A 20,472-nucleotide genomic window follows, 5' to 3' on the forward strand; every position below is an offset into this window, starting at 1 on the left:
GGGGGGAACAGGAGACATACATGGGGCATGAGCGGGGGGAGGGGGGGCAACAGGAGAGACACAGGGCATGAGCGGGGGTGGGGGGGTACAGGAGACAGACACGGGGCATGAGCAGGGAATGGGGGGCAACAGGAGAGAGACACGGGGCATGAGCAGGTGGGGGGAACAGGAGACAGACACAGGGCATGAGCTGGGGCAACAGGAGAGGGACACGGGGCATGAGCGGTGAGTGGAACAGGAGACAGACACGGGGCATGAGCGGGGGGTTGGGGGTACAGGAGACAGACACGGGGCATGAGCGGGGGGTGGGGGGCAACATAAGAGAGTTGCAGGGGGTGGGGGCAACAGGAGACATACACAGGGCATGAGTGGGGGCGGGGGAACAGGAGACAGACACGGGGCATGAGCGGGGGGTGGGGGGAGGTTCGAGAGACACACGGGGCATGAGCGAGGGGTAGGCGGGAGGGGGAGAGACACACGGGGCATGAGCAGGGGGTGGGCGGAAGGGGGAGAGACACACGGGGCATGAACGGGGTGTGGGGGGAGGGAGAGAGACACACGGGACGTGAGCGGGGGGTGGGCAAGAGGGGGAGAGACACACGGGGCATGAGCAAGGGTAGGGGGAGGGAGAGAGACACACGGGGCATGAGCGGGGGGTGGACGGGAGGGGAGGGAAACACAGGGCATCTGCGGGGGGTGGGCGGGAGGGGGAGAGACACACGGGGCATGAGCGGGGGTTGGGCGGGAGGGGGAGAGACACATGGGGCATGAGCAGGGGGTGGGCGGGAGGGGGAGAGACACACGGGGCTTGAGCGGGGGGTGGGCAGAAGGGGGAGAGACACACGGGGGCATGAGTGGGGGTGGGGGGGAGAGAGAGAGAAACACAGTGCATGAGCGGGGGGTGGGCAGAAGGGGGAGAGACACACGGGGGCATGAGTGGGGGTGGGGGGGAGAGAGAGAGACACACAGTGCATGAGCGGGGGGTGGGCGGGAGGGGCAGAGACACACGGGGCATGAGCGGGGGTGGGGGGAGGGAGAGAGACACACGGGGCATGACCGGGGGTGGGGGGGAGGGAGAGAGACACACGGGGCATGAGCGGGGGGTGGGCGGGAGGGGGAGAGACACACGGGGCATGAGCGGGGGTGGGGGGAGGGTGAGAGACACGGGGCATGAGCGGGGGTGGGCAGGAGGGGGAGAGACACACGGGGCATGAGCGGGGGAGGGAGAGAGACACACAGGGTGTGAGCGGGGATGGGGGGAGGGAGAGAGACACAAGGGGCATGAGCGGGGGTGGGGGGGAGGGAGAGAGACACATGGGGCATGAGCGGGGGTGGGGGTGGAGAGAGAAACACAGGGCATGTACGGGGGGTGGACGGGAGGGGGAGAGACACACAGGGCATGAGCGGGGGTGGGGGGAGGGAGAGAGATACACGGGGCATGAGCGTGGGTGGGGGGAGGGAGAGAGACACACGGGGCATGAGCGGGGGGTGGGTGGGAGGGAGAGAGACACACGGGGCATGAGCGGGGGGTGGGGTTAAGGGAGAGAGTCACACGGGGCATGAGTGGGGGTGGGGGGAGGGAGAGAGACACACGGGGCATGAGCGGGGGGAGGGGGAGAGACACATGGGGCATGAGCGAGGGTCGGGGTGAGGGCAAGAGACACACGGGGCATGAGCGCCGGTGGTGGGCGGGAGGGGGAGAGACACACAGGGCATGAGCGGGGGGTCGGCGGGAGGGGGAGAGACACACGGGGCATGAACGGGGATGGGCGGTTGGGGGAGAGACACACGCGGCATGAGCGGGGGACGGGGGGAGGGAGAGAGACACGGAGCATGAGCGGGGGTGGGGGGAGGTTCGAGAGACACACGGGGCATGAGCGAGGGGTAGGCGGGAGGGGGAGAGACACACGGGGCATGAGCAGGGGGTGGGGGGAGGGAGAGAGACACACGGGACGTGAGCGGGGGGTGGGCAAGAGGGGGAGAGACACACAGGGCATGAGCAAGGGTAGGGGGAGGGAGAGAGACACACGGGGCATGAGCGGGGGGTGGACGGGAGGGGAGGGAAACAGGGCATCTGCGGGGGTTGGGCGGGAGGGGGAGAGACACACGGGGCATGAGCGGGGGTTGGGCGGGAGGGGGAGAGACACAAGGGGCATGAGCAGGGGGTGGGCGGGAGGGGAAGAGACACACAGGGCTTGAGCGGGGGGTGGGCAGAAGGGGGAGAGACACACAAGGCATGAGTGGGGGTGGGGGGGAGAGAGAGAGACACACAGTGCATGAGCGGGGGGTGGGCGGGAGGGGGAGAGACACACGGGGCATGAGCGGTGGTGGGGGTAGGGAGAGAGACACACGGGGCATGAGCGGGGGTGGGGGGGAGGGAGAGAGACACACGGGGCATGAGCGGGGGGTGGGCGGGAGGGGGAGAGACACACGGGGCATGAGCGGGGGTGGGGGGAGGGTGAGAGACACGGGGCATGAGCGGGGGTGGGCAGGAGGGGGAGAGACACACGGGGCATGAGCGGGGGAGGGAGAGAGACACACAGGGTGTGAGCGGGGATGGGGGAGGGAGAGAGACACAAGGGGCATGAGCGGGGGTGGGGGGCAGGGAGAGAGACACATGGGGCATGAGCGGGGGTGGGGGTGGAGAGAGAAACACGGGGCATGTACGGGGGGTGGACGGGAGGGGGAGAGACACACAGGGCATGAGCGGGGGTGGGGGGGAGGGAGAGAGACACACGGGGCATGATCGGGGGTGGGGGGAGGGAGAGAGACACACGGGGCATGAGCGGGGGGTGGGTGGGAGGGGGAGAGACACACGGGGCATGAGCGGGGGTTGGGGGGAGGGAGAGAGTCACACGGGGCATGAGTGGGGGTGGGGGGAGGGAGAGAGACACACGGGGCATGAGCGGGGGGAGGGGAGAGACACATGGGGCATGAGCGAGGGTCGGGGTGAGGGCAAGAGACACACGGGGCATGAGCGCCGGGGGTGGGCGGGAGGGGGAGAGACACACGGGGCATGAGCGGGGGGTGGGCGGGAGGGGGAGAGACACACGGGGCATGAACGGGGATGGGCGGGTGGGGGAGAGACACACGGGGCATGAGCAGGGGACGGGGGAGGGAGAGAGACACGGAGCATGAGCGGGGGTGGGGGGACGGAGAGAGACACACGGGGCATGAGCGAGGGGTAGGCGGGAGGGGGAGAGACACACGAGGCATGAGCAGGGGGTGGGCGGGAGGGTGAGAGACACACGGGGCATGAACGGGGTGTGGGGGGGGGAGAGAGACACACGGGACGTGAGCGGGGGGGTGGGCAAGAGGGGGAGAGACACACGGGGCATGAGCAAGGGTAGGGGGAGGGAGAGAGACACACGGGGCATGAGCGGGGGGTGGACGGGAGGGGAGGGAAACACAGGGCATCTGCAGGGTTGGGCGGGAGGGGGAGAGACACATGGGGCATGAGCGGGGGTTGGGCAGGAGGGGGAGAGACACATGGGGCATGAGCGGGGGTGGGGGTGGAGAGAGAAACACGGGGCATGTACGAGGGTGGACGGGAGGGGGAGAGACACACAGGGCATGAGCGGGGGTGGGGGGAGGGAGAGAGACACACGGGGCATGAGCGGGGGGTGGGTGGGAGGGGGAGAGACACACGGGGCATGAGCGGGGGGTGGGGGGATGGAGAGAGTCACACGGGGCATGAGTGGGGGTGGGGGGGAGGGAGAGAGACACACGGGGCATGAGCGGGGGGAGAGGGAGAGACACATGGGGCATGAGCGAGGGTCGGGTGAGGGCAAGAGACACACGGGCATGAGCGCCGGGGGGTGGGCGGGAGGGGGAGAGACACACGGGGCATGAGCGGGGGGTGGGCGGATGGGGGAGGGACACACGGGGCATGAGCGGGGGGTGGGCGGGAGGGGGAGAGACACACGGGGCATGAGCGGGGGTGTGAGGGAGGGAGAGAGACACGAAGCATGAGCGGGGGTGAACAGGAGAGACATGGGGCATGAGCGGGGGTAGGGCAAGGTGGGGTCCCCACCCCCGCTCATGCCCCATGTCTGCCATGTTCCAACAGTGCAGACAGGGGTAATGAGCGGGGGGTGGAGGTGAAAGAAGGGAGACACGGGGCACAAGCAGGGAGTGGGGGGAAAAGGAAGACACGGGGCATGAGCAGGGGGCGGGGAGAAGAAGGGAGACACGGGGCATGAGCGGGGGGTGGGTGGAACAAGAGGTCAACAAGGGGCATCATAGGAAGGGGAAAAAAGGAAGACACGGGGCATGAGCAGGAAGTGGGAGGGAACAGGTGGAAGACACAGGGCATCAGCGAGGAGTGGGGGGACGGGAGGAAGACACGGGGCATGAGCGGGGGTGGGGGGAACAAGAGGTCAACAAGGGGCTTCATAGGAGGGGGGACAAGAGGAAGACACGGGGCATGAGTGGTGGTGGGGGGCAACAAGTGAGAGACACGGGGAATGAGCGGGGGTTGGGGGGTACAGGAGACAGACACGGGCATGAGTGGGGGGGTGGAGAGAACAGGAGACAGACATGGGGCATGAGCGGGGGGTGGGGGGTGGGGGGAACAGGAGACAGATATGGGGCATGAGCAGGGGGGTGGGGGGCAATAGGAGACAGACACAGGGCATGAGCGGGGGGGTGGGGGGCAACAGGAGAGAGACACGGGGCATGAGCGGGGGGTGGGGGGGTACAGGAGACAGACACGGGGAATGAGCAGAGGGTGGGGGCAACAGGAGAGAGACACAGGGCATGAGCGGGTGGGGGGAACAGGAGACAGACACGGGGCATGAGCATGGGGTGGGGGGTACAGGACAGACACGGGGCATGAGCGGGGGGTGGGGGCAACAGGAGAGAGACACGGGGCATGAGCGGGGGGGAACAGGAGACAGACACGGGGCATGAGCGGGGGGGCAACAGGAGAGAGACACGGGGCATGAGCGGGTGGGGGGAACAGGAGACAGACACGGGGCATGAGCAGGGTTGGGGGGTACAGGAGACAGACATGGGGCATGAGCAGGGGGTGAGGGGCAACAGGAGAGAGACGCGGGGGGTAGGGGGAACAGGAGACAGACACGGGGCATGAGCGGGGGGTGGGGGGAACAACAGAGACAGACACGGGGCATTAGCGGGGGTGGGGGCAACAGGAGACAGACACGGGGCATGAGCGGGGGTGGGGGGAACAGGAGACAGACACGGGGCACGAGCAGGGGGTGGGGGAACAGGAGACAGACATGGGGCATGAGCGTGGCGTGGGGGGAACAACAGACACGGGGCATGAGCGTGGGGTGGGTAGAACAGGAGACAGACAGGGGACATGAGCGGGGCTGTGGGGGGCAACAGGAGACAGACACGGGGCATGAGCGGGGGTGGGAGGAATAGGAGACAGACACGGGGCATGAGCGGGGGGTGGGGAGAACAAGAGACAGACACGGGGCATGAGTGGGGGGCAACAAGAGAGAGACACGCGGCATGAGCAGGTGGGGGGAACAGGAGACAGACACAGGGCATGAGCGGGTGGGGGAACAGGAGACAGACACGGGGCATGAGCGGTTGGGGGGAACAGGAGACAGACACGGGGCATGAGCGGGGGTGGGGGGAACAGGAGACAGACACGGGGCACGAGCAGGGGGTGGGGGAACAGGAGACAGACATGGGGCATGAGCGTGGCGTGGGGGGAACAACAGACACGGGGCATGAGCGTGGGGTGGGTAGAACAGGAGACAGACAGGGGACATGAGCGGGGCTGTGGGGGGCAACAGGAGACAGACACGGGGCATGAGCGGGGGGGGGAGGAATAGGAGACAGACACGGGGCATGAGCGGGGGGTGGGGAGAACAAGAGACAGACACGGGGCATGAGTGGGGGGCAACAAGAGAGAGACACGCGGCATGAGCAGGTGGGGGGAACAGGAGACAGACACAGGGCATGAGCGGGTGGGGGAACAGGAGACAGACACGGGGCATGAGCGGTTGGGGGGAACAGGAGACAGACACGGGGCATGAGCTGGGGTGGGCGGGAGGGGGAGAGACACATGGGGAATGAGCGGGGGTGGGGGGGAGGGAGAGAGACACACAGGCATGAGCGGGGGGTGGGGGGAGGTTCGAGAGACACACGGGGCGTGAGCGAGGGGTAGGCGGGAGGGGGAGAGACACACGGGGCATGAGCAGGGGGTGGGCGGGAGGGGGAGAGACACACGGGGCATTAATCGGAATGTGGGGGGAGGGAGAGAGGCACACGGGGCATGAGCGGGGGGTGGGCGGGAGGGGGAGAGACACACGGGGCATGAGCATGGGGGAGGGAGAGAGACACACGGGGCATGAGTGGGGGGTGGACGGGAGGGGAGAGAAACACAGGGCATGAGCGGGGGGTGGGCGGGAAGGGGAGAGACACACGGGGCATGAGCGGGGGTGGGCGGGAGAGGGAGAGACACATGGGGCATGAGCTGGGGGTGGGCGGGAGGGGGAGAGACACACAGGGCTTGAGCGGGGGGTGGGCGGAAGGGGGAGAGACACACGGGGCATGAGTGGGGGTGGGGGATAGAGAGAGAGACACACAGTGCATGAGCGGGGGGTGGGCGGGAGGGGGAGAGACACACGGGGCATGCGCGGGGGTGGGGGGGGTTAGAGAGACACACGGGGCATGAGCGGGGTTGGGGGGAGGGAGAGAGACACACGGGGCATGAGTGGGGGGTGGGCGGGAGGGGGAGAGACACACGGGGCATGAGCGGGGGTGGGGGGAGGGTGAGAGACACGGGGCATGAGCAGGGGTGGGCAGGAGGGGGAGAGACACACGGGGCGTGAGCCGGTGTGGGGGAGGGAGAGAGACACACAGGGCATGAGCTGGGGGTGGGCGGGAGGGGGAGAGACACACGGGGTGTGAGCGGGGATGGGGGAAGGGAGAGAGACACAAGGGGCATGAGCAAGGGGTGGGGGGAGGGACAGAGACACACGGGCATGAGCAGGGGTGAGGGTGGAGAGAGAAACACGGGGCATGTGTGGGGGGTGGGCGGGAGGGGGAGAGATACACGGGGCATGAGCGTTTGAGAGACACACGGGGCATGAGCGGGGGTCGGGGGAGGGAGAGAGACACACAGGGCTTGAGCGGGGGGTAGGTGGGAGGGGGAGAGACACACGGGGCATGAGCGGGGGGTGGGGGGAGGGAGTTACACAGGGCATGAGTGGGGGTGGGGGGAGGGAGAGAGACACACGGGCATGAGCGGGGGAGGGAGAGAGACACACGGGGCATGAGCGGGGGTGGGGGGAGGGAGAGAGACACACAGGGCATGAGCGGGGTGGGGGGAGGGAAAGAGACACACGGGGCATGAGCGGGGGGTGGGTGGGAGGGGGCGAGACACACAGGGCATGAGAGGGGGGTGGGGGGAGGGAGAGAGTCACACGGGACATGAGCGGGGGTGTGGGGAGTGAGATAGACACACGGGGCATGAGCGGGGGGAGGGGGAGAGACACATGGGGCATGAGCGAGGGTCGGGTTGAGGGCAAGAGACACAATGGGCATAAGCGCCGGGGGTGGGCGGGAGAGGGAGAGACACACGGGGCATGAGCGGGGGTGGGCGGGAGGGGGAGAGACACACGGGGCATGAGCGGGTGGTGGGCGGGAGGGTGTAGACACACGGTGCATGAGCGGGGGTGGGCAGGAGGGAGAGATACACACGGGGCATGAGTGGGGGGTGGGCGGGAGGGGGAGAGACACACAGGGCATGAACTGAGGTTGGGGGGAGGGAGAGAGACACACGGGGCATTAGCGGGGGGAGGGTGTGAGGGGGAGAGACACACGGGGCATGAGTGGGGGTGGAGGGGAGGGAGGGAGACACACAGGGCATGAGCGGGGGTGGGGGGGAGGGAGAGGGACACACAGGGCATGGGCTGGGGTGGGGGGAGGGAGAGAGATGTACGGGGCATGAGCGGGGGGTGAGCGGGAGTGGGAGAGATACACGGGGCTTGAGCGGGGGTGGGGGGAGGGAGAGAGACACATGGGGCATGAGCGGGGGGTGGGGGGGAGGGAGAGAGACACACGGGGCATGAGCGGGGGTGGGGGGAGGGATAGAGACACACGGGGCGGGGGTGGGGGAGAGGGACAGAGACACATGGGGCATGATCAGGGGTGGGGGAGGCAGAGAGACACACGGGGCATGAGCGGGGGGTGGGCAGGATGGGGAGAGACACACAGGGCATGAGCGAGGGTAGGGGAGGGAGAGAGACACACGGGGCATGAGCGGGGGGTAGGGGGGAGGGAGGGAGACATACGGGGCATGAGCGGGGGTTGGGCGGGAGGGGGAGAGACACACGGGGCATGAGCGGGGGTGGGGGGAGGGAGTGAGACACAGGGGGCATGAGCGGGGGTGGGGGGGAGGTAGAGGGACACATGGGGCATTAGCGGGGGTGGGGGGGAGGGAGAGAGACACACAGGGCTTGAGCGGGGGGAGGGGGGGAGGGAGAGAGACACGCGGGGCATGAGCGGGGGTGGGGGGAGGGAGAGAGACACACGGGGCATGAGCAGGGGGTGGGCGGGAGGGGGAGAGACACACAGGGCTTGAGCGGGGGTGGGGGGTGAGAGAGACACACGGGGCATGAGCAGGTGTGGGGGGAGGGAGAGAGACACACGGGGCATGAGCGGGGGGTGGGCGGGAGGGGGAGAGACACAAGGGGCATGAGCGGGGGTGGGGGAGGGAGAGAGACACATGGGGCATGTGCGGGGGTGGGGGAGGGAGAGAGACACACGGGGCATGAGCGGGGGGTTGGGCGGGAGGGGGAGAGACACACAGGGCATGATCAGGGGGTGGGGGGCAACAGGAGACAGACACGGGGCATGAGCAGGGGTACGGGGGAGGTCGAGAGACACACGGGGCATGAGCGGGGGTGGGCGGGAGGAGGAGAGACACACGGGGCTTGAGCTGGGGTGGGGGGAGGGAGAGAGACACACAGGGCGTGAGCAGGGGTGGGGGGGAGCTAGAGAGACACACGGGGCATGAGCAGGGGGTGGGGGAGGGAGATAGACACACAGGGCATGAGCGGGGGGTGGGCGGGAGGGGAAGAAACACACGGGGCATGAGTGGGAGTTGGGGGGAGGGAGAGAGACACACGGGCATGAGCAGGGGGTGGGGGGGAGGAAGAGGGACACACGGGGCATGATCTGGGGTGGGGGGGGTAGAGAGACAGAAGGGGCATGAGCGGGGATGGGGGGGAGGCAGAGAGACACACGGGGCATGAGCGGGGGGTGGGGGGGAGGGAGAGAGACACACGGGGCAAGAGCGGGGGGTGGGCGGGAGGGGGAGAGACACACGGGGCATGAGCGGGGCGTGGGGGGGAGGGAGAGAGACACGCGGAGCATGAGCGGGGTGGGGGGGGCGGAGAGAGACACACGGGGCATGAGCGGGTGTGGGGGGAGGGAGAGAGACACACGGGGCATGAGCGGGGGGTGGGCAGGTGGGGGAGAGACACACGGGGCATGAGCAGGGCTGGGGGAGAGGGAGAGAGACACGGGTCATGAGCGGGGGATGGGCAGGAGGGGGAGAGACACACGGGGCATGAGTGGGGGTGGGGGGGGGGAGAGACTCACGGGGCATGAGCGGGGGTGGGGGGAAGGGAGAGAGACACACGGGGCATGAGCGGGGGTGGGGGAGGGATAGAGACACACAGGGCATGAGCGGGGGGTGGGGGGGAGGGAGAGAGACACACGGGGCATAAGCAGGGGTGTGCGGGAGGGGAGAGACACACGGGGCATGAGCAGGGGGTGGGGGGCAACAGGAGGCAGACACGGGACATGAGCGGGGATTATGGGGGAGGGAGAGAGACACACGGGGCATGACCAGGGGGTAAGCGGGAGGGGGAGACACACATGGGGCATGAGCGGGGGGTGTGGGGGAGGGGGAGAGACACATGGGACATGAGCTGAGGTGGGGGGGAAGGAGAGAGACACACGGGGCATGAGTGGGAGGTGGGGGGAGGGAGAGAGACACACAGGCATGAGCGGGGGTGTGTGGGAGGGGGAGAGACATATGGGACATGAGCTGAGGTCGGGGGGAGCTTCGAGAGACACACGGGCCATGAGTGGGAGGTGGGGGGAGGGAGAGAAACACACGGGGCATGAGCAGGGGTGGGAGGGTCGGGAGAGAGACACACAGGGCATGAGCGGGGGGTCTGCGGGAGGGGGAGAGACACACAGGGCATGAGCGGGGGTGGGGGGAGGGAGAGAGACACACGGGGCATGAGCGGGGGTGGGGGGAGGGAGAGAGACACACTGGTCATGAGCGGGGCGTGGGGGGGAGGGAGAGAGACAAACGGGGCATGAGTGGGGGTGGGGGGAGGGAGAGAGACACACGGGAATGAGCGGGGGGTGGGCGGGAGGGGGAGAGACACACGGGGCATGAGCGGGGGTGGGGGGGAGGGAGAGAGACACACAGGACATCAGCGGGGAGTGGGCAGGAGGGGAAGAGACACACGGGGCATGAGCGGGGGTGGGGGTAGGGAGAGAGATTCACGGGGCATGAGCAGGGGTGGGGGAGGGAGAGAGACACACGGGGCATGAGTGGGAGGTGGGGGGAGGGAGAGAGACACACGGGGCATGAGCAGGGGTGGGAGGGAGGGAGAGAGACACACGGGGCATGAGCGGGGGGTCTACGGGAGGGGGAGAGACACACAGGGCATGAGCGGGGTTGGGGGGAGGGAGAGAGACACACAGGGCATGAGTGGAGGTGGGGGGAGGGAGAGAGATACACTGGGCATGAGCGGGGCGTGGGGGGGAGGGAGAGAGACACACGGGGCATGAGCAGGGGGTAAGCGGGAGGGGGAGACACACACGGTGCATGAGCGGGAGTGGGGGGGAATTCAGAGAGACACATGGGGCATGAGCGGAGGGTGTGGGGGAGGTTTGGGGGATGGGGAGAGACACATGGGACATGAGCTGAGGTGGGGGGAGGGAGAGAGACACACAGGGCATGAGTGGGAGGTGGGGGGAGGGAGAGAGACACACGGGGCATGAGCGGGGGGTCTGCGGGTGGGGGAGAGACACACAGGGCATGAGCGGGTGTTTGGGGAGGGAGAGAGACAAACGGGGCATGAGCGGGGGTGTGGGGAGGGAGAGAGACACACTGGGCATGAGCGGGGCGTGGGGGGAGGGAGAGAGACAAACGGGGCATGAGCGGGGGTGGGGGGAGGGAGAGAGACACACGGGCATGAGCGGGGGGTGGGCGGGAGGGGGAGAGACACACGGGGCATGAGCGGGGGTGGGGGGAGGGAGAGAGACAACAGGACATCAGCGGGGAGTGGGCGGGAGGGGAAGAGACACACGGGGCATGAGTGGGGGTGGGGGTATGGAGTGAGACACACGGGGCATGAGCAGGGGTGGGGGGAGGGAGAGAGACATACAGGGCATAAGCAGGGGTGTGCGGGAGGGGGAGAGACACACGGGGCGTGAGCTGGGGGTGGGGGGCAACAGGAGACAGACACGGGACATGAGCGGGGGTTATGGGGAAGGAAGAGAGAAAAACGGGGCATGAGCAGGGGTAAGCGGGAGGGGGAGAGACACACGGGGCATGAGCGGGGGTGGGGGGAGGGAGAGACACACACGGGGCATGAGCGGGGGTGGGGGGGAAGGAGAGAGACACACGGGGCAGGAGCGGGGGGTGTAGGGGAGGGAAAGAGACACACAGGGCATGAGTGGGGGTGGGCGGGATGGGTAGAGACACACGGGGCATGAGCGGGGGGTCGTGGGGAGAGAGAGAGACACACAGGGCATGAGCGGGGGGTGGGAGGAGGGAGAGAGACACACGGGGCATGAGTGGGGGTGGGGGGGGGGAGGGAGACACACAGGGCATGAGCGGGGGTGGGGGGGAGCTAGAGAGACACACAGGGCATGAGCCGGGTGGTGGGGAGGGAGAGAGACACACAGGGCATGATCGGGGGTGGGCGGGAGGGGGAGAGACACACAGGGCATGAGTGGGGGTGGGGAGAGGGAGAGAGACACACGGGGCATGAGCGGGGGTGGGGGGAGGGAGAGAGACACACAGGGCATGAGCAGGGGGTTGACAGGAGGGGGAGAGACACACAGGGCATGAGCGGGGGTGGGGCGGAGGGAGACAGACACACAGGGCATGAGCAGGTGTGGGGGGAGGGAGAGAGACACACGGGGCATGAGCGGGAGTGGGAGAGACACACGGGACATGAGCGGGGGTGGGGGGAGGGAGAGAGACACACGGGGCATGAGCAGGGGGTAAGCGAGAGGGGGAGAGACACACGGGGCATGAGCAGGGGTGGGGGGAGGGAGAGACACACACGGGGCATGAGCGGGGGTGGGGGGAGGGAGAGAGACACACGGGGAATGAGCGGGGGGGGCGGGGGAGGGGGAGAGACACATGGGGCATGAGCTGGGGTGGGGGAGAGACTGAGAGACACACGGTGCTTGAGTGGGAGGTGGGGGGAGGGAGAGAGACACACGGGGCATGAGCGGGGGTGGGAGGGAGGGAGAGAGACACACGGGGCATGGGCGGGGGGTCTGCAGGAGGGGGAGAGACACACAGGGCATGAGCGGGGGTGGGGGGAGGGAGAGAGACACACGGGGCATGAGCGGGGGTGGGGGGAGGGAGAGAGACACAATGGGCATGAGCGGGGCGTGGGGGGGAGGGAGAGAGACAAACGGGGCATGAGCGGGGGTGGGGGGAGGGAGAGAGACACAGGGGCCTGAGCGGGGGTGGACAGGAGGGGGAGAGACACACGGGGCATGAGCGGGGGTGGGGGGGAGGGAGAGAGACACACAGGACATCAGCGGGGGGTGGGCCGGAGGGGAAGAGACACACGGGGCATGAGCGGGATGGGGGAGGGAGAGAGACACACAGGACATCAGCGGGGGTGGGCGGGAGGGGAAGAGACACACGGGGCATGAGCAGGGTGGGGGTAGGGAGAGAGACACAAGGGGCATGAGCAGGGGTGGGGGAGGGAGAGAGACACACGGGGCATAAGCAGGGGTGTGCGGGAGGGGGAGATACACACGGGGCATGAGCTGGGGGTGGGGGGCAAAAGGAGGCAGACACCGGACATGAGCGGGGGTTATGGGGGAGGGAGAGAGACACACGGGGCATGAGCAGGGGGTAAGCGGGAGGGGGAGAGACACACAGGGCGTGAGCGGGGGTGGGGGGAGGGAGAGACACACACGGGGCATGAGCGTGGGTGGGGGGGAGTTAGAGAGACACGCGGGGCATGAGCGGGGGGTGTGGGGGAGGGAGAGAGACACACGGGGCATGAGTGGGGGGTGGGCGGGAGGGGTAGAGACACACGGGGCGTGAGCGGGGGGTCGTGGGGAGGGAGAGAGACACAAAGGGCATGAGCGGGGGTGGGGGGAGTGAGGGAGAGAGACACACATGGCATGAGTGGGGGTGGGGGGAGTTAGCGAGACACACGGGGCATGAGCGGGGGTTGGGGGGAGCTAGAGAGACACACAGGGCATGAGCAGGGGTGGTGGGGAGGGAGAGAGACACAGAGGGCGTGATCGGGGGGTGGGCGGGAGGGGGAGAGACACACGGTGCATGAGTGGGGGTGGGGGGAGGGAGAGAGACACACGGGGCATTAGCAGGGGGTGGACAGGAGGGGGAGAGACACACAGGGCATGAGCGGGGGTGGGGCGGAGGGAGAGAGACACACAGGGCATGAGCAGGTGTGGGGGGGAGGGAGAGAGACACACGGGGCGTGAGCAGGAGTGGGAGAGACACACGGGACATGAGCGGGGGTGGGGGGAGGGAGAGAGACACACGGGGCATGAGCGGGGGTTGAGCGGGAGGGGGAGAGACACACGGGGCATGAGCGGGGGGTGGGGGGAGGGAGAGAAACACACAGGGTATGAGCGGGGTGTGCGGGGGAGCGAGAGAGACACGCGGGGCATGAGCGGGGGGTGGGGGGAAGGAGAGAGACACACGGTGTTCGTGTGCAGGCAGCAGATTCCGCTCCTCGGCCCTCCGCTGGCCATCGTCTGCTGATGGCATGAGGGGGGGCTGGAGGAACAGGTGAGACATGGGGCATGAGCGGGGGTGGGGGGGAGGGAGAGAGACACACGGGGCATGAGCTGGTGGTGGGCGGGAGGGGGAGAGACACACAGGGCATGAGCGGGGGGTGGACGGGAGGGGAAGAAACATACGGGGCATGAGCGGGAGGTGGGGAGGAGGGAGAGAGACACACAGGGCTTGAGCGGGGGAAGGGGATGGAGAGAGACACACGGGGCATGAGCGGGGGTGGGGGGAGGGAGAGAGACACACGGGGCATGAGCGGGGGGTGGGCGGGAGGGAGAGAGACACACGGGGCATGAGCTGGTGGTGGGCGGGAGGGGGAGAGACACATGGGGCATGAGCGGGGGTGGGGGGAGTGAGAGAGACACATGGGGAATGTGCGGGGGTGGGGGAGGGAGAGAGACACACAGAGGGTGGGGGGGAGGGTGAGAGACACACAGGACATGAGCGGGGGGGTGGGTGGGGGTGGGGGGCAACAGGAGACAGACACGGGGCATGAGCGGGGGTGGGGGGAGGTCGAGAGACACACGGGGCATGAGCAGGGGTGGGCGGGAGGAGGAGAGACACACGGGGCATGAGCTGGGGTGGGGGGAGGGAGAGAGACACACAGGGCATGAGCAGGGGTGGGGGGAGCTAGAGAGACACACGGGGCATGAGCAGGGGGTGGGGGAGGGAGATAGACACACAGGGCATGAGCGGGGGGTGGACGGGAGGGGAAGAAACATACAGGGCATGAGCGGGAGGTGGGGAGGAGGGAGAGAGACACACGGGGCATTAGCAGGGGTTGGGGGGGAGGGAGAGGGACACACGGGGCATGATCGGGGGTGGGGGGGAGGGAGAGTGACACACGGGGCATGAGCGGGGGTGGGGGGAGGGAGAGAGACACAGGCGTGAGCGGGGGCTGGGCAGGAGGGGGAGAGACACACGGGGCATGAGCGGGGTGGAGGGGAGGGAGAGAGACACACAGGACATCAGCGGTGGGTGGGCGGGAGGGGAAGAGACACACGGGGCATGAGCGGGGGTGGGGGGAGGGAGAGAGACACATGGGGCATGAGCAGGGGTGGGGGGAGGGAGAGAGACACACGGGGCATGAGCGGGGGTGGGGGGGAGGTCGAGAGACACACGGGGCATAAGCAGGGGTGTACGGGAGGGGGAGAGACACACGGGGCATGAGCGGGGGGCAACAGGAGGCAGACAGGGGACATGAGCAGGGGATATGGGTGAGGGAGAGAGACACACAGGGCATGAGCAGGGGGTAAGCGGGAGGGGGAGAGACACACGGGGCATGAGCGGGGGTGGGGGGAGGGAGAGACACACACGGGGCATGAGCGGGGGTGCGGGGAGGGAGAGAGACACACAGGGCATGAGCTGGGGGTGTGGGGGAGGGAGAGAGACACACGGGGCATGAGTGGGGGGCGGGCAGGAGGGGTAGAGGCACACGGGGCTTGAGCGGGGGTCATGGGGAGCGAGAGAGACACACAGAGCATGAGCGGGTGGGGGGTAGGCAGAGAGACACACAGGGCATGAGCGGGTGTGGGGGGGAGAGAGAGAGACACACGGGGCATGATCGGGGGTGGGCAGGAGGGGGAGAGACACACGGGGCATGAGTGGGGGTGGGGGGAGGGAGAGAGACACACGGTGCATGAGCGGGGGTGGGGGAGGGAGAGAGACACATGGGGCATGAGCAGGGGTTGGACAGGAGGGGGAGAGACACACAGGGCGTGAGCGGGGGTGGGGCGGAGGGAGAGGGAGAGAGACACACAGGGCATGAGCAGGTGTTGGGGGAGGGAGAGAGACACACGGGGCATGAGCGGGAGTGGGAGAGACACACGGGACATGAGCAGGAGTGGGGGGAGGGAGAGAGACACACGAGGCATGAGCGGGGGTTGGGCAGGAGGGGGAGAGACACACGGGGCATGAGCGGGGGTGGGTTGGAGGGAGAGAGACACACGGGGCATGAGCGGGGGTTGGGCAGGAGGGGGAGAGACACAATGGGCTTGAGCGGGGGTGGGGGGGAGAGAGACACACGGGGCATGAGCGGGGGGTGGGCGGGAGGGGGAGAGACACAAGGGGCATGAGCGGGGGTGGGGGAGGGAGAGAGACACACGGGGCATGTGCGGGGGTGGGGGAGGGAGAGAGATGCACGGAGGGTGGGGGGGAGGTAGAGAGACACACGGGGCATGAGCGGGGAGGTGGGCGGGAGGGGGAGAGACACACAGGGCATGAGCGGGGGGTGGGGGGCAACAGGAAACAGACACGGGGCATGAGCAGGGGTGCGGGGGAGGTTGAGAGACACACGGGGCATGAGCGGGGGTGGGCGGGAGGAGGAGAGACACACGGGGCTTGAGCTGGGGTGGGGGGAGGGAGAGAGACACACATGGCGTGAGCAGGGGTGGGGGGGAGCTAGAGGGACACAGGGGGCATGAGCAGGGGGTGGGGGAGGGAGATAGACACACAGGGCATGAGCGGGGGTGGGGGGGAGAGAGACACACGGAGCATGAGCGGGGGTGGGGGGACGGAGAGAGACACACGGGGCATAAGCGGGCGTGGGGGGAGGGAGAGAGACACACGGGGCATGAGCGGGGGGTGGGCAGGTGGGGAGAGACACACGGGGCATGAGCACGGGTGGGGGAGAGGGAGAGAGACATGGGGCATGAGCGGGGGGTGGGCAGGAGGGGGAGAGACACACGGGGCATGAGTGGGGGTGGGGGGAGGGAGAGAGACTCACGGGGCATGAGCGGGGGTGGGGGGAGGGAGAGAGACACACAGGGCATGAGCGGGGGTGGGGGGGAGGGAGAGAGACACACGGGGCATAAGCAGGGGTGTGCGGGAGGGGGAGAGACACACGGGGCATGAGCGGGGGTGGGGGGCAACAGGAGGCAGACACGGGACATGAGCGGGGATTATGGGGGAGGGAGAGAGACACACGGGGCATGAACAGGGGGCAAGCGGGAGGGGGAGACACACGGGACATGAGCGGGGGTGGGGGGAGATAGAGAGACACACGGGGCATGAGCGGGGGGTGTGGGGGAGGGGGAGAGGCACATGGGACATGAGCTGAGGTGGGGGGAGGGAGAGAGACACACAGGGCATGAGTGGGAGGTGGGGGGAGGGAGAGAAACACACGGGGCATAAGCAGGGGTGGGAGGGAGGGAGAGAGACACACAGGGCATGAGCGGGGGTTCTGGGGGAGGGGGAGAGACACACAGGGCATGAGCGGGGGTGGGGGGAGGGAAAGAGACACACGGGGCTTGAGCGGGGGTGGGGGGAGGGAGAGAGACACACTGGTCATGAGCGGGGCATGGGGGGGAGGGAGAGAGACAAACGGGACATGAGCGGGGGTGAGGGGAGGGAGGGAGACACACGGGCATGAGCGGGGGGTGGGCGGGAGGGGGAGAGACACACGGGGCGTGAGCGGGGGTGGGGGGGAGGGAGAGTGACACACAGGACATCAGCGGGGAGTGGGCGGGAGGGGAAGAGACACACGGGGCATGAGCGGGGGTGGGGGTAGGGAGAGAGACACACAGGGCGTGATCAGGGGTTGGGGGAGGGAGAGAGACACACGGGGCATGAGTGGGAGACGGGGGGAGGGAGAGAGACACACGGGGCATGAGCAGGGGTGGGAGGGAGGGAGAGAGACACACGGGGCATGAGCGGGGGGTCTGCGGGAGGGGGAGAGACACACAGGGCATGAGCGGGGGTGGGGGGAGGGAGAGAGACACACGGGGCATGAGCGGAGGTGGGGGGAGGGAGAGAGACACACTGGGCATGAGCGGGGCGTGGGGGGGAGGGAGAGAGACACACGGGGCATGATCGGGGTGGGGGAGAGGGAGAGAGACACGGGGCATGAGCGGGGGGTGGGCAGGAGGGGGAGAGACACACAGGGCTTGAGTGGGGGTGGGGGGGAGGGAGAGAGACACACGGGGCATAAGCAGGGGTGTGGGGGATGGGGAGAGACACACGGGACATGAGCGAGGGTTATGGGGGAGGGAGAGAGACACACGGGGCATGAGCAGGGGGTAAGCGGGAGGGGGAGACACACACGGTGCATAAGCGGGGGTGGGGGGAGGGAGAGAGACACACGGGGCATGAGCGGAGGTGGGGGGAGGGAGAGAGACACACTGGGCATGAGCGGGGCGTGGGGGGGAGGGAGAGAGACACACGGGGCTTGATCGGGGGTGGGGGAGAGGGAGAGAGACACGGGGCATGAGCGGGGGGTGGGCAGGAGGGGGAGAGACACACAGGGCTTGAGTGGGGGTGGGGGGGAGGGAGAGAGGCACACGGGGCATGAGCAGGGGTGGGGGGGAGGGAGAGAGATCCACGGGGCGTGAGCGGGGGGTGGGCGGTCGGGGAAGAGACACACGGGGCATGAGCGGGGGTGAGGGGAGGGAGAGAGACACACGGGGCATGAGCGGGGGTGGGGGGAAGGGAGAGAGACACACGGGGCATGATCGGGGGTGGGGGGAGGGAGAGAGACACACGGGGCATGAGTGGGGGGTGGGGGGGAGGGAGAGAGACACACGGGGCATAAGCAGGGGTGTGGGGGATGGGGAGAGACACACGGGACATGAGTGGGGGTTATGGGGGAGGGAGAGAGACACACGGGGCATGAGCAGGGGGTAAGCGGGAGGGGGAGACACACACGGTGCATGAGCGGGGGTGGGGGGAATTCAGAGAGACACACGGGGCATGAGCGGGGGATGTGGGGGGGGTTTGGGGGAGGGGGAGGGGGAGAGACACATGGGACATGAGCTGAGGTGGGGTGAGGGAGAGAGACACACGGGGCATGAGTGGGAGGTGGGGGGAGGGAGAGAGACACACGGGGCATGAGCAGGGGGTCTGTGGGAGGGGGAGAGACACACAGGGCATGAGCGGGTGTTTGGGGAGGGAGAGAGACACACGGGGCATGAGCGGGGGTGGGGGGAGGGAGAGAGACACACTGGGCATGAGCGGGGCGTGGGGGGAGGGAGAGAGACAAATGGGGCATGAGCGGGGGTGGGTGGAGGGAGAGAGACACACGGGGCATGAGCGGGGGTGGGCGGGAGGGAGAGAGACACACAGGACATCAGCGGGGAGTGTGCGGGAGGGGAAGAGACACACGGGGCATGAGTGGGGGTGGGGGTAGGGAGAGAGACACATGGGGCATAAGCAGGGGTGTGCGGGAGGGGGAGAGACACACGGGGCATGAGCTGGGGGTGGGGGGCAACAGGAGGCAGACATGGGACATGAGCGGGGGGTATGGGGAAGGAAGAGAGAAAAACGGGGCATGAGCAGGGGTAAGCGGGAGGGGGAGAGACACACGGGGCATGAGCGGGGGTGGGGGGAGGGATAGACACACACAGGGCATGAGCGGGGGTGGGGGGGAGGGAGAGAGACACACGGGGCAGGAGCGGGGGGTGTAGGGGAGGGAAAGAGACACACAGGGCATGAGTGGGGGGTGGGCGGGAGGGGTAGAGACACACGGGGCATGAGCGGGGGGTCGTGGGGAGAGAGAGAGACACACAGGGCATGAACGGGGGGTGGGACGAGGGAGCGAGACACACGGGGCATGAGTGGGGGTGGGGGGGAGGGAGAGAGACACACAGGGCATGAGCGGGGGTGGGGGGGAGCTAGAGAGACACACAGGGCATGAGCGGGGTGGTGGGGAGGGAGAGAGACACACGGGGCATGATCGGGGGTGGGCGGGAGGGGGAGAGACACACAGGGCATGAGTGGGGGTGGGGGGAGGGAGAGAGACACACGGGGCATGAGCAGGGGGTGGACAGGAGGGGGAGAGACACACAGTGCATGAGCGGGGGTGGGGCGGAGGGAGACAGACACACAGGGCATGAGCAGGTGTGGGGTGAGGGAGAGAGACACACGGGGCATGAGCGGGAGTGGGAGAGACACACGGGACATGAGCGGGCATGGGGGGAGGGAGAGAGACACACGGGGCATGAGCAGGGGTTGGGCGGGAGGGGGAGAGACACACGGGGCATGAGCAGGGGGTGGGGGAGGGAGAGAAACACACGGGGTATGAGCAGGGTGTGCGGGGGAGGGAGAGATGCACACGGGGCATGAGCAGGGGTGGGGGGAGGGAGAGACACACACGGGGCATGAGCGGGGGTGGGGGGAGGGAGAGAGACACACGGGGCATGAGCGGGGGGGTGGGGGAGGTGGAGAGACACATGGGGCATGAGCTGGGGTGGGGGAGAGACTGAGAGACACACGAGGCTTGAGTGGGAGGTGGGGGGAGGGAGAGAGACACACGGGGCATGAGCGGGGGTGGGAGGGAGGGAGAGAGACACACGGGGCATGAGCGGGGGGTCTGCAGGAGGGGGAGAGACACACAGGGCATGAGTGGGTGTGGGGGGAGGGAGAGAGACACACGGGGCATGAGCGGGGGTGGGGGGAGGGAGAGAGACACACTGGGCATGAGTGGGGCGTGGGGGGGAGGGAGAGAGACAAACGGG

This window comes from Ambystoma mexicanum, chromosome 9 (genome assembly GCF_040938575.1).
Source record: "Ambystoma mexicanum isolate Mex_15411 chromosome 9, UKY_AmexF1_1, whole genome shotgun sequence".
Lineage (NCBI taxonomy): Eukaryota > Metazoa > Chordata > Amphibia > Caudata > Ambystomatidae > Ambystoma > Ambystoma mexicanum.